We start from the raw sequence: 15728 nt of genomic DNA on the forward strand, positions 1-15728 counted from the left end.
TGGAAACTTGCTTAGGATCATATTTCTAACAGTGTACACTCAGCATATGAAATGTGTATGTCCATCTATCTTTATATGAACTCGAGTTAAAAATCTGGGCTACAGCTTAGATTTTACAATCACAAAAATGTTTGTAGTTGAAGAGTTGATACTCCTGGATAAATAAAGCCTAATAATGTAATGTAAAGGAGTCTGGGAAGTTCAGTTTGCATCCGGCCTGGGCAGAACAGTCTTTGAGACACTATCTATAATTAACTAGCCAAAAGCTACATTGGAAGAATGGCTCAAGTGATGGAATTCAGCAAGATTGCTGAATAAGAACTTGAGGTTTTTGCATACATATATACAAACATGCACATACAGAGGCACATATATGTTCAAACACACATATGAAACAACTCGCAGAATGTGTAGAAAAGTTAGAAAATAATAGAAAATATTTCCTGAGTAAGACTAGAATCAAGTGATAATTTTTAATATTAGAAAGTCCTCAAGGGAACTTTCCCAAAAAAAGCTTGAGAATATTATATAGGTAGGGGCTAGAGATAGAAAGTCAAGTCATCATTAATAAAGGGATCGTATCCATGGAGGAATCAATCAGAGACCCCTTCAGGTGCATCTGAAAATGTTCATATCCTGTGTCAAATGTTAGAATAGCTTTGAACATAGTACATGAACAGTCTGACCCATCAGTCTAGTGGAAAATGTTATTGGAGTCTGTATCTAAATAAACCAACAAACAATGGTAGGACAATGTGATACAAGCCAGGAATTCTAGCACTCAGACTAAGACAGGAGATTAGAAAGTGGAATTACATAGTGATACATTCCCTGGACTAGGTAGTATAATTTTGTCCCAATAAAACAAACCAAGAAAGGAATAAAAAATAAACAAGGAAAGCATACACAGTTGGAAGTTTGGGCTAATTTTGTCATTATGTTTTGAGAAGTCAAGTTTCCTATTGAAATGCAATTAATGGAAAGATTAAAAATTAGAGTTTCATTTTACAATTGTTAACTGCTGATTTCGCTTTTGTAAACTTGCTCGCGCTAGCATTACCCCCCCCCCCCTTTCTGGAAATAAGGAATTGAGTAAAAAGTCTCTGGAGCCCAGATGCCGGCCCTGGGACAAGGTCTGTGTTCATAAATAAAGAACAAACAGGTATGTTTTTCTAGTTCCTGTTTGGAAATTCCCTAAGTGGTCAAATGGGACCCAAGATACAGACCCAAGATAAGGAACACCTGGCAAGTCCAGCAAACTAGGCCAAATGTTAATCAATACCAAGCCTGTAACTATGTAAACTCCCCTCCAGGGTGACCGCTCTTCCTAGACTTGCCCGAGCCAACTGTTTTACAAAGAGTGTTATAAACTTCCCCCCATAGTAAAAATGATTGCTGGAGTGTATAGTGACTTTTAAATGGGCCAATCCTGGGACACCTGGTGTTATATGCTAATCTTGTGGTTTTTGCCTTTAAGAATGCCTGTAACCGCTGCTCGGGGCTCTCTCCCTTGCTGGGGCAGAGAGGCCTTTTGCGCAAACACTGAATAAACTCCTCTTGCTTGTTGCATCTACTGGTTTGGAGTCTTGGTTTCTGGGGCGCCCTCCCGTAGACGAAAGTATCCCAGGAGTCTGGGGTCTTTCACTAATATATAATCCTCAGTTGTGTTTTAAATATTGTCTTCATTACAGAACATGCCTAGATGCTAAAGAGCTCATGATTCCCAACCAAAAATTTGAAAAAGTAAGAATCATTCTGTTAGATTGCAAAGAAATGATGAAGTATTACAAAAGTATAAGCTTGGAGAAATAGGAAAGTTCATTTAATGTAAGACTTTGTAGACCTGGCTAAATTAGAATTTAGATTTAAAATAAAAATTTTTGTTTGAAATTTAATATTCAATAGGATACTACAAAATTCTTTTCAAGTAGAAGATTTAATTTAGAAATTCACAAATGATTCTGGCATTCTATTTGCCTAGAATATTCCTAGACAATTCCAACAGTTCATGTGTAACATGACAACGTTGTCAACAAATTGATATTAATTTATAAATTTAGAAAACGAGCAATCTTTTGAGATTTTGGTGTAACATAATATGAAGAGAGCAATTGTGTGACATCTTTTTTCTTCTACCTATACAAAACACAAGAAGAAATTTCCTTAATTATTTACCTCTGTATACAATGAGAAAATGCAAGGTTTGGGGGTTTGGTTTTATTTTGTTTTTGTTGTTTGTTTTGTCCTAGGGCTTGACCTCTGGGTCTGCGCACTGTTCCTGAGCCTGTTTTGCTCAAGGCTACTGCTCTACCATTTGAACCTCAGTGCCACTTGTGACTAGATTTTCATGAGCAGTTTATTGGAGATAAGAATTTAAGGAAGCTTCCTGCTTGGGTGGGCTTTGAACCATAATCTTCAGATCTTAATATTCAGATATTCAGATCTCCTGAATATCTATGATAGATAATATATATATAAATATATAATAAAATAAATATAAAATAAAAATAAAAATAATATTTGCAAGTGCTCTGATCTCAGGAATTCCACTGGGGGGAAAACGATGCAGCAAAATTTAGTATAGTGTTCTTTCCGCAAGACGAAGGGCATCACATTAGCAGAAGTGTAGTATTTCTTCACAATAGTGATAAGTTAGTCATGATGTGAATTTAGGGAATTTTAAGGTGTACCTTACAAATTGGAAACTGTTAGTCTAGGATGATTTTATGGAATAAAAATTGGGATTGATTCTCATAGAAATAATAGCTTACTCTGATGAACAAATGTTTGCTTTTGAGGAATTAATTATTATAGATACTTCATAGTTTTATCTTCTACCAAAATGTGTGTACTTTTTCTGTTGACTTTTAAATATGTAACACCTCATTGGAAACTGCATCTATTGCAGATTTAAATAAAATGCAAACAGATACTGTTTTGAATGTCTCTGGTATGGCATGTTCAGAATTTGAAAATGAGTAGTTAGTAGTCATAGGAATGTTGAAGACCATATATATTCTGTCCTCTTAAAAATTATTAAGTTTTAAAAGTTAGGAGTTTCCATAGAATTGAACTGTTTTCTGATTTAGTATGAGAAAATATTAAAAATATTTTTTTCAAAATAATGGCAAGCATATTCTAAAAATATTGTATAGTTTGATAACATTCCAATTGATGTCCCTCTGATAGAGAAAGGGGTAATTAATTCAAATTAGCAGCTAAAATGTTCATTTTTTTAAAAAAGTAATATACATAGAATAATATTTACTATACCAATACAGTGAAATTATATTTTATGCAGCTCATTTTTAAATTTAATTTTATTTTCAAGGTGATATATAGAAGGGGTTGTAGTAATTGTAAGGTAGTGAATACATAACATGTCGAAATTTTTACACCCTCCCTCATTTTTCTCAGACTTTTCCTTCACCCCAATACTCCTGACAAGTTGTAATGTAAATTTCCAACATGTTGTCTTGTGAGTATTGTGAGCATTGGTTTGTCCTTTGTCCTTTGTCTCACAATTTTGTTGTGCCTTTTCCCTTGCCAAATTAAGATAAATGTATGCACAATACACAGGATACTGAAATCAAATACAGCAGGGGATAAACCATAGGGGAAAACACAAAAGAAAAAAGAAATCACCTAGTACATTAAAAACAACAACCACAAAGAAAATCCTCTGTTTCAATATCCAGGAGTTCATTTTGCTCAGCATCATCTTATATGGTCATGTATACATAGCTGTTGAGAAATTCTGTTCATCTGCTAGGACTATCCTAGACATTTCCTACTTATTACAAATGAGGAAAACCATGAATCTGTTACTTTGTGGCTTGTTTATTTTACTTAGTAGGATTTTTCCAAGTCTTTCTATTTCCTTATGAATTAGAAGTATAGAATTCCACCGTGTATATATAAATCACATTTTGTCAATTCGTTCATCTACTGAGTGGCATATTGGTTTAAAACATGATTGCATGTAAGTATTATTTAGGGTCATTCAAAAATGACATGCCAACTCACCAGATATACTAAAATCATTTCTAAGTAAGATAGTATTTTATAGTGGTACAATTGTTGAGGTATCTGGATGAGTTTATTTTGTATATCTTAGACTTAATTAGGCAAGAAGATATATCATATAGGACAAAAATGGTAGTGACAAAATATTTCCCTTGAGAAAGATATAGGAAACTGCTAGAAGTATGATATAGTTCAGATAATTTTGAAGAATTTAGAAATGCAAGCTCAAGCATGTCTCTTTAAATAATAATTGTGTAAGTGGAATGGCAAAAGAGGGGAAGAGAAGAAAATAACTGACAGTAGATCATTGTCCCAAGTTAGAGTATAAAAAGACATAATCTATAACTTCCAATATAATACGTCCCACTTAATTTAGGTACATGCAGAATATTTACTTGGCTTTTACTTACTTTAATGCTCCAAAATAAATGAACACTTGTAAGAAAAGTTATGTGATTGCCATTGCTTCAACCTAAACACTAACTGTGATGAGCATTCTTTTTCTCACTTTGCACTTGGAAAATTGTCCCTAAGTTGATGATGTTGTGGCTGATTAGAGTCAGAGTTAGGGGCTTCTACTTGTACAATTATCCCAGAATAGTTTAAAGCAGTTTTTTCCCCAAGATATCCAACTACATTATTGAAGCTGTACTTTGAACACACCCTCAAACCTGAGCATATTATTTGAAATTATACTTCAGCATTTCTTGGGACATTCTACTTTGTGCCTATGTCTTCTTTGCACATTCCTTTTGAGTTCATAGTTGCTCTATTTACATTTCATCTGAACAAACATACATACATACATATATTAAACATATTTAAAATATTATGAGACTCCTTGACTTGGAATTCAGACCATTTTTTATGCCAGGTCTGAGATTTGAACTCAGGGTGTGGATAAATCTGCAGCACTGTGGGTGATGGGGAAGATCACCATGCTGGAAGACAAGAAAGTCAGGCCTGTTCCTTCAGCCTGAAGTCAAGTCTTAGCACTCGAAAAAATAATATTCGTATACATTTTAAATAAATGATTTATATTTACATACACATATTTACTACATATTGCAGTTAATGTATTCATTTTATTTTGTGTTTTATTTCTTATATATTTTAGTGAGTATGATTACACATATATCATTTTTTGTATCATATTACATGAGACATAGATTTTCCTATGTATTGTACATCATTCCTGAGACCGAGGATTTCACTGATGAAAACAAGTGGGACAGCTGGTTTTCCACTAGGATTAAGTTTTTGGCAGTTCTGTGACTTGAACTCAGGGCCTAGCAGGCCCACTTCATGAATGGGTAAATGTTAGCACACCAGACTGATGCAAGTGAAGTTGGCGGGCAAATTTGAGGACCTGAGATCAAGCCCTAGGAATGGCCAATATATAAACAGATAGATGCTTAGAATGCAGTGTGTGCGTGTGTGTATGTGTGTGTGTATGTGTGTGTGAGCACACGCGAGTGTGTGTATATTTATATATGTATAAGCATCTATAAATGATACAGAGAGACACAGATAGACATTTATGTAGATTCTAGTGTATAACCGTATATAAAGAGTCATGTCTATATCTTATTTTTATATATTATATTATTACCAATTAGTTGGTATAAAATTATGCCTCCAATAATTAATCACAGTAGGAGACTTAATAAAGTATTAATTAATCAATGACCTATATTTATTGCTTACAATCATATACTGGAATGACTAGCTAATTAGTAATTTAATTAGTACATTTCAAACATTGTATTAGTATTTCTATAAATAGGAACAAGTTTCCTAGGATCTTCAGCCTGTGTAGGTGGCAGTCCTGGGATCGAACTCAGGGCCTAGGTGTCTGGATTGGACTCAGGCTTCACTGACAGCCCCCAGCCGTCGTCCATGCAAAGTCACATACAATTTTCAAGCCAAGTCATTGAGACCCAGGAGGGTCACAGTGCTAAGGAAACAAAGGTAAAACTGTTGTATAAAACTTCCTGGTATTTTTCCTCCTCCATTTTTGTTGGTTTGATGTTTTTTTGTTTTTGTTTTTGTTTTTGTTTTTGTTTTTGTTTTGCCAGAGATGGGAGTTGAACTTGGGTCCTAGGATCCCTGAATCATCTGTGGGTGTAAAAGCTGCACCCCAGCCTAGGGTAATCATGGTTTAAGACACAATAAAATGCTTCCTTGAGCAAAAGGAGCTCAGAGAAAATGTCTAGGCTCACAGTTCAAGCCTCAGAAACTGCCACCAAAAAAAAAAGAACCAGTAACTCCATGTGTCTGTGAATGTATCCATGTATTTGTATCAGTGAACATGCAGAATTGCTATGTTGAAAGGCACCCAGCTAGGAAATTTGCTTTGAATAGAATGATTTCATAGCACAGAGAGTACTTTCAAGATGGTGCATGTTCCCTGGCTCCCCTCAATGTTCCCAGTGTAGCCTGAAGGGTTCTTCATACCCCAGGCTGCTGGATGAAGTCTGCCTCATTGTTGGAACAGGCAGAGAAAAAGCCTCACTTCTGTAAAGCTGTGAAACAAACAATTAATGTGGAGCATTTAGGGAAGATGTGTGTGGGCAGGCTCTGAAGGTCAGGAGAAAAAGGCCTCTTTGTACCCCAAGCTATCTCTCGTTCTAGTGCTCTGTTTTGACAGGAAGTCTTCATTTGTGCCATCTCCCGTGGCAGGCCAAGTTCCCTGCACTCATCCTGTCTTTATAAGCCTATGTTTCAGTGTTGAAACAAACTGCTACAACTAATTCAAGAGTCCTTCTGGCAGACAATTAGGGAGCTGAACCTAATTGAATTATTCATTATTAGCAACGGTGCCTCCGTGTGTGTGTGTGTGTGTGTGTGTGTGTGTGTGTGTGTGTGTGTGTGTGTGTGTGTGTGTGTGTGTGCGCGTGCATACACCAGTCCTGGTGCTTGAACTCAGTTCCTAACCACTCAGGCATTTTTTCCCTAGGAATATGGTACTGAGAATTCAAACCTTGGGTTTCACAAATGCAAAGCAGTCTACCTCTAAGAAACATTCCCAGTACTCCACTTCCAGTTTCTTTCTTTCTTTCTTTCTTGTAAGTTGGAGGAGTTGAAGTCTGGGCCTGGGTCCTGTCTCTGAGCTCTTTAGCTCATGTCTAGTGCTCTACCACTTGAGCTACAGCACCCCTTTAGGCTTTCTGGTAGTTTATTGGAAATAACCATCTCAAAGAATTTCCCGCCAAGGCTGGCTTTGGACCGTAATCTGGGATAGTTTTGAACCAAGATCCTCAGCATTCTGAGCAGGCAGGATGATAGACCTCAGCTAAAGACACCTAAGCTGTGACACTTTGCTGCAAGGAGGTCCTTGGCTCCACATGGTAGAACGTTAGCCATGAGCCCAAGAAGAAAGTCAGCACCTATGCTCTGAGTTCAGGGTTCGTGATGGAGAAAACTAAACCAAAACAATTGTCTGCAGGGGACAAATCACTAGAACTCAGTGTATACAAAAATTCGACTCTGCCTTAGGGACATATATGAGCCTCTGCACAATCACCTTACTTCTGTAACTCTTAAAAAGGACCAGATGAAACAGTATAACTTGTGAAGGACTCAGTACATAGGACCCTGTGAAGGGCTCAGCACACAGTACCCCATGAATGACCTACCACCCTTGGAAGGACTCATCACATAGCTGTATCCCACAAACTCTCATTCGAATTAGGGTGCTTTCATCAGTATCACCATTCTTTCAGATACATGTCACAAACTGCACAAGTTTACATCTAACGGTTTAGAGGGGTGGTTTTGTGGATAGGGTCATCAGCCTCAGGGATTGCACTCATAGGTTGGAGGTACTGTCCTAAGATCTTTTCCTCAAGGCTACATCTCTACCAATTTGAGGCACAGCTTATAGTCTGGCAGACTTCCTGCCAGGGCTGAGTTTTCAACCCACCAGTGTCTGACCTCATCCTCCGAGCAGCTAGGGGTGAGCCAGCAGTGTCTGGTTCCATGGTGTTGGGCTGCAGCTGTTGACCTCTGGCTAAGTCAGGTTAGATGGCAACCATCAGCTTCAGACTCCCAGCTTGCTCTGTGATAAGGTACTTGCAGTGCTATCCTTATATAGTTGCAGTTAGAATAGTCTATCTTTTTTTGGTGCCATTCCTGGGTCTTGAGTAACAGTCTAGACACAGTCCCTAAGCTTTTATGCTCAGCTAGTGCCCAGCTGCTTGAGTGACAGCATGACTTCTGGATGTTTCTGTGCATACAGTAGAGAGGAATCAAACCCAGGGCTTTGTATGTACTAGGCAAGCACTGTACCACTGAGCCCCAGGAATGACAAATGTAGAAACAGATATATAGATTGTTTCATAGATATATAGAAATATATATATATATATATATGCATGTATGTTTAAAACAAGACAGAGATATCTGTATATTATTTGATTTTATATACAATATTGCTACAACGTATCGATAAATTATTCCTTCCTTTATGTAAGAATGGTGGATGAATATATAACAAAGTATTAATTGAAAATTAGTCAATGTACTATAATTATTGTGTATAATTTTATAACATAATCATACACTAACTACTAATGTAATTGTTACTTTACAACATTCCATTCGTGTGGATATATATTGGAATGCATTTCTTAGTATCTCCCACCATTCGTAGGTGGCAGTGCTGAGATTCAAACCCCGGGCCTAGGTTGCTGGTTTTGGCTATGGCTTCCATGATAGTCCACCAAACTTCAGCAGTACAAGGTCATGTATACTTTCTTGGCCCTGTCATTTAGACCCAGGATGGTTGCAATGCAAAGGAATAAACTATGTAAAACCGCCTTCTGGAACTTCTCAGTTTTATCCTTCTCCTTTTTTCCCCTCTCTTTCTTCTTCTTTTTTTTTTTTCGGTATTGAGGCCAGAACTCTGAATCTGGGTGCTGTCCATCAACTTTTCAGCTCAAGACTATCGCTCTACCACTTGAGACATAGCACTACTTCCAGGTTTTTTCTGTTTATATAGTGCTGCGGAATCAAACCCAGGGCCTTATGCATGAAAGGCAAGCACACTCTATTACTGAGCCACCTTCCCAGCACTTCTCCTTTTTTTTTTTTTTTGTGAGTCCCAAGATTTGAACTCGGGTCCTAGGATCTCATGATGGGCTGTGGGTCCAGAGGCTGCACCCCAGCCTTGGTTGATAGAAGCTGAGGCAGAGTTGCCACAAGCTGAGTTCAAGCCCCAGGCCTGGCCAAAAAAAAAAAAAAAAAATAAGGCCTTAGCTTGGAATTTGCACCATTTTTCTGGAAGTCCTGGAATTTGAACTCAGGGCCTGGGCAATTCTGTGTCACTGTGGGGCAGAGGAAGCTCACTGTCATTGAATACAACAATTTCAGTACAGTTTCCAGGGCCTGAATTCAAGCCCCACCATTGATAAAAATAATATTCATATATGAGATCTATTTACATACATTGGTTTATTCTATATGACATTTATTACCCTTATTTTTTATTTTATTTAGTATTATTACATATATAACATTTATTTCATTTATTACATCTTATCACATGGATATATTTACATATGGGTTATACTATATATCATACTGAGAGCCAGGACTTTCACAGAGAAGGAAAAAATGTGTCAAAATTTACTTCTGACTCCACATATAAAATTTTGGCCATGCTAGGATTTGAACTCACAGCCCACAATGCCCAATTCATGAAAAGATCAGTGTAGAAAAAAAGCCCTTGGCAAACTGAGCTGCCAGCCACTTCTGAGGACCTGGAAACAAGCCATAGTAGTGGTTGATAGATATATATATAGATATAGAGATTGAGATTGATATAGAGATAGATAGATAAATGTGTAGTTTGCTATATATGAGCGAGAGACAATGTGAGGATATTAAATTATATATATTATGAATTATTATTAAATTATGCCTCCATTTAATGAAGTATCATGGTTGAATACTTATTGAAGCATTAATGTAAATGTAGTCAGTATTCCTTAATTTGGACTATCACACCATGGTGCTAGAATGAAAGACATAATCCAATACTTTTTGTGTGACATTCTATAAGAGAATCATGAACTATAAGAGAATCATGACATTCTATAAGAGAATCATGCAAAGATAATTACTTTTATAAGACTCCATTAAGCATTCACATGAATAGTGAAGATTTTCTCAAGATCTCCCTCCATTTGTAGGAGGCAATCCTGGCATTCGAACTCTAGGCCTGGGTAGTTTACTTCAAAACCCAAACCATTAGAACGACACTGTGAAGATTTCAGTTTGTCACAATGAAAAAAGAATAAGAAGAAAAGAAAGCCAGGTGTCATTTGTGCCTGCCTGTAATCCTAGCTCTTCAGGAGTCTGAGAGGTAGAGAATGGCAGTTTGAATTCAGCCAGGACAGGAAAGTCCACAGCACTGTTATTTCTGTGGGATCACAGAAATAAAAAAATTGCCATGAGTGAGGCTATGGCTCAAGGACAGAGTGATACCCTTGAGCAAAATGCTCATAATACAACCCCTGGACCTGCCAAAAAAAAAAGTAACTCCATGTCTCCCCATATATGTATGCATGTATTTCTATCGATGAAGGTTAGAATCTCTAAGATGAAAGGCACCAAGCTAGGAAATTTGCTTTGAATAAAATGATTTCATAGCACAGACAGTGATTTCAAGACAGTGCATGTTCTGGGGCTCCCCTCACTGATCCCAGTGTAGCCTGAGGTTTTCTCCACACCAGGGACTGCTGGAGGAAGTCTGCCTCATTGTTGGAAGAGGCAGAAAAAAGGCAGACAAAAGCTGCATAACAAACAACTCCATCTGGGCCAATTAGTGAGCAGGAGTGTGGGCAGGCTTTGAAGGCTAGGAGAAAAAAGGCCACTTTGAAACTCAAGCTATCTCTCTCCTCAGTGCTATTTTGACAGGAAGCCTCCATTTGTGCCACCTCCTGTGATAGGCCAAGTTCCCTGCACTTATCCTGTCTTTGTTAGACTATGTTCCAGTGTTGAAATAAATTGCTACAATAAATTCAAGGGTCCTTCTGGCAGACAACAAGGGAGGTGAACCTAATAAAATGATTCATTATTGGCAACAGTGCCTTCCTAGGTTCTGGAAGCTTGCTAAATCTAAGCACATGTGTAATATCACAATGCTTCCTGTCATCTAGAGCTGGTGAAGCTCATCAGGTTTTGAAACCTTTGACCTCTCCTAGTTGGGTCCTGGGTGGCTACGTTTTGGGGTTAAACACAGGGCCTGGGTGCTGACCATGACCTCAGAACCGAAGCTCAGTGCTTTACCATTTGGTGTCACAACTTCACTTCTGGTATCTCTGTGTGTGTGTGTGTGTGTGTGTGTGTGTGTGTGTCTGTGTGTCTGTGTGTCTGTGTGTCTGTTTGTATGAATGTGTATGCATACACTTGTCCTGGAGCTTGAACTCAGGACCTGAACACTGTAACTGAGTTTCACCTGTACAAAGATAGCACTCTACCACTTGAGCCACAGAGCCACTTCAGGCTTTATTCTAGTGATGTGGTACTAAATAATCAAGCCCAGGGATTCATACATGCAAAGCACTCTACCCTAAGACACATTCCCAGCAATCCACTTCAGTTTCTTTCTTTCTTTTCTTGTAAGTCGGAGGAATTGAAGTCTAGGCCTGGGTGCTGTCCTTGAGCTCTTCAGCTAAATACAAGTGCTCTACCACTTGAGCTACAGCACCCCTGAAGGTTTTTGTTAATTCACTGGAGAGAAGCATCTCAAGGAATTTCTTGCCCAGGCTGGCTTTGGACTGTGATCCTCAGCTCTCAGGCTCCTGAGTAGCTAGGATAACAGGTGCGAGTTGCTGACACCCAGCTTCCACTTCAAGTTTCTAAGTGGTGAATAGGAGATAATAGTCTCATGGGACCTTTTGTGTCTGCGATAGTTTGGAACCGAGGTCGTCATATCTCAGCTTCCTGAGTAGGCAGGATGACAGACCTCAGCTACAGATGCCTAGACTGTAACACTCTGTTGCAAGAGGGTTCTTGGCTCCACATGGTGGGGTGCTGGCCATGAGCCCAACAGAGAAGGTTCAGTAGGTAGGCCCTGAGTTCAAGGTTCACGACCAAGAAAAATAAACCAAAACAATTGTCTGCAGGAGACAACTCACTAGAGTTAGGTACATACACAATTGGCAATGACATGGGGACATATCTGAGCCTCAAGATTCTCATCTGCACAATCGACTTCTGAAGTTCTTACAAGGACCAAGTGAAAGAATTTACCCCGTGAAGGACTCAGCACACAACACCTCATTAAGGACTCATCACATAGCTATATCCCACAAGCTGTCAGTGTTAGGGTGCTTTCATCAGTATCACCATTCTTTCAGAAACACATAACGAACCACATAAAGTTCACAACTAATGATTAAAAGGGATGGGTTTTTGGGGGGAGGTGGAGTCAGCCACGGGAATTTCACTGAAAGGTTGGGGGTACTATCCTATGATCTTTTGCTCAAGGCTAGAACTCTACCACTTTGTGCCGCAGCTCAGAATTTCGCCGACTTCCTACCAGGGCTGGGTTTTAAACCACCAGTGTCAGATCTCAGCCCCCGAGTATCTTGGATGACAGTGTTGATGGAGCCAGCACCATCTGGTTCTGTGGAGCTGGGTTGCAGCCGTTTACCTCTGGCTAAGTCAGGTTAGATGGCAGCTGTCAGCATTAGACTTCTGGCTTGCTCTGTGATGAGATATTTGCAGTGCTACCATTATATAGTTGCAGTCAGAACATTCTATCTTTTTTTGGTGCCATTCCTGGGTGTTGAGTAAGAGTCTAGACACCGTCCCTAAGCTTTTATGCTCAAAGCTAGTGCTCCATTGCTTGAGCAACAGCACAATTTCTGGATTTTTCTGTGCACATGGTAGTGAAGATTGAACCCAAGACTTTGTATGTACTAGGCAAGCACTCTACCACTGAGCCCCAGTAGTGACAAGAGTATAAACAGATCGATTGTGGAGATTGGTAGACAGATAGATAGATAGATAGATAGATGTGTATATATATATATATATATATATATATATATATATATATATATCCATAAAGAGAGAGGGAATGTGAGGAAATTCAATTATATACATTATATACATTATTACCAATTATTAGTTATGAAATTATGCCTCCATTTAATAAAGTATCCTAGTAGAATACTTATAGAAGCACTAATTAAAAATTATTCAATATCCTTCCATTAGGGGAATCACACCATGGTGCTTGAATGGAAGATATAAATCCAATAATTTTTGTGTGGAATTATAAAATAGAATCATGAATTAACTGCAAATTTAATTATTAATTTTATAACATTCCATTAGCATTCACATGAATAGGAATGACTTTGTCAGGATCTCCTTCCATTTGTGGGTGGCAGTCCTGGCATTCGAACTCCAAGCCTGGGTAGTTTACTTTGAATGCAAACTATTGGAATGACACCGTGAAGATTTCAAATTGTTACGATTACAAAAAGAACAATAAGAAGAAATGAAAACCATGACCCAGGGGCTCCTGCCTGTAATCCTAGTTGTTCAGGAGGCTGAGATGTAGAGAATGCCAATTTGAATTTAACTGGGTCAGGAAAGTCCATGACACTCTTATTTCTAAGAGATTACAGGAAAAACAAACCTGAATGGGGCTGTGGCTCAAGGGCAGAGCACTACCCTTGAGCAAAAGGAGCTCAGGGAAAGGGCCTAGGCTCATAGTACAAACACGGAACTGCCCCCCCCCAAAGGAGGCAATAACACCATGTCTCTGTGTATGGATGGATGCTGCATGTATGATGGGCATTCAGCAGGTTGCCAATGCCCAGCCCCCCAACCTGGGCAAGCTAGGACAAGCCCTGAAGAGTACTAAGTCTGAGCCGGAAACTTGAACAAAGTATCCTTCTCTGCCATTTAATAACTGAAGCTTGATATTCTAGCTGAGGTGTCCCATCATGACACCTAGCATCCGCCCACTCCCTCCAGAGAGACCACAGTTTCTAGACTGTAGGAGTTGTCAAAGTTTCTGGCTCCATATTCTCTATCCCTCTGTTGGATGTGAGCCTAGACCTCTGGGGCCTGGTGGCTATCAATCATTTATCATTCCTCATTGCCTCTTCACAGGCTGTTCCCAAATCTTGGCTACCCTCCCACCTCTGCTCACATTTGCCCACTCCTTGCCTAAGATAGGACACAACCTCTGAAGTTCTTGGTAAGGCAATGCACACCCTGCTGTGACTTCACACTGGGGCAAACCTGGGGAGTTCTTAGAAATGTCTGTACAGTGAGGCCAGCACTTGTTCTCCCAACCACAGCAACCGCATTCCTTCACCATCTCTTGCAAGCAAGGGATGCGTTCTTTTTTGTTTTGTTTTGTTTTTTTTTTGTTTTGTTTTTGTTTTTTTTTTTTGGTTGAGGGGATTGAAATCAGGGATTGGGTACTGTCCCTGATGATGATTTTTGCTCAAGGCCAGTGCTCTACCACTTGAGCCATTCTGGTTGGAGATTGGAGATGAGACTCTCATGACTTTTCTGCCTGGGCTGGGAAACAAGATCCTCTGGATCTCAGCCTCCCAAGTAGCCAGGATGACAGGCGTGAGCCACCAGCTTGGGACTTAAGGTTTCTCATTCTTTAGAATTTCCAACTCATTCTCCTCTAAACACTACCACCTAGACACTCCTCTGCCTCCCTCAAGCATGGCAAATGGAGGCTCGGAATCTGGGTAGGGCCATGGGTATTAAAGGGCCCCCTTCACATCACTACCCCTCTCTAAGCTCCCATCCGCCTCCTCTGGATGGCCTGGTCTTCCGGAGCAGATCAGACCCACTAGGATTTCTGCAGCCTGCCCTGTATCCCTCCGCCCCACCCAACCAGTACCTGAGAATATCTGGGGCCAGCTTCTCCATGTCCCAGTGGAAAATGTTGGGAGAGTTGCTGATAAGTGGGTCCAAGAATGCTCAGGACAGAAGGAGTGTCCAGATCCCCTCTGTCAAAGAAGGAGACACAATGCATGGATTGATCTACTAAGAGCTACAGGGCATAGCCATCCACCTGTCACCCAGGACCCGTGGAGTGCTGTTTTATATTGACAGTCCTGGATCTTGACCTCATGGCCCAGGCACTGTCCCTGAGTTACTTTTGCTCCAGGTGAGCGCTCTTCCACCTGAGCCAAGGTGAGACTTCTGGCTTTTTCTGTGTATGCAGAACCTAGGAAACAAAACCAGGGTTTCCTGTGTGCCACGCGAGCCCACTACTGCTAAGACACAATCCCAACCTTGGATCGCTGTTCTTCTGTGACACCTTGGGCCTGTCTCGGCACAGTCTTGCATATATTTACTGAGTTTTTCACCAGCAGCCCTGGCTGGAAATGAACACACTCCACTATGTTGTCCTTTATCTACTGCATCTTTGCTCTCTGTGCTTCCTGTCAGATCCTCCTTGTTAAGCAATGCTCCCTTTCAAGTGCTGTCTCTAAGAAGCCCACTCCGAAAACCCTGGCAGAGGAAGATCTTTTCCACTCTGCAAGCTGCTGGTCTTGTCATGCTCTGCCTTACAGTTGATGTGGGTTGAGAGCACACAAAGGGGAAGGCCTGGCTTCCACCACCCAATGTCTTTCTGAAGTCTCTGATACATTACCCAAGAACCAGTGCTGTATTTAACTCCGTGACAAGGTACTCAAGGCCCAGGC

Source organism: Dipodomys merriami, unplaced genomic scaffold (assembly GCF_024711535.1).
Source record: "Dipodomys merriami isolate MVZ:Mamm:240054 unplaced genomic scaffold, mDipMer1.0.p SCAF_652, whole genome shotgun sequence".
NCBI lineage: Eukaryota > Metazoa > Chordata > Mammalia > Rodentia > Heteromyidae > Dipodomys > Dipodomys merriami.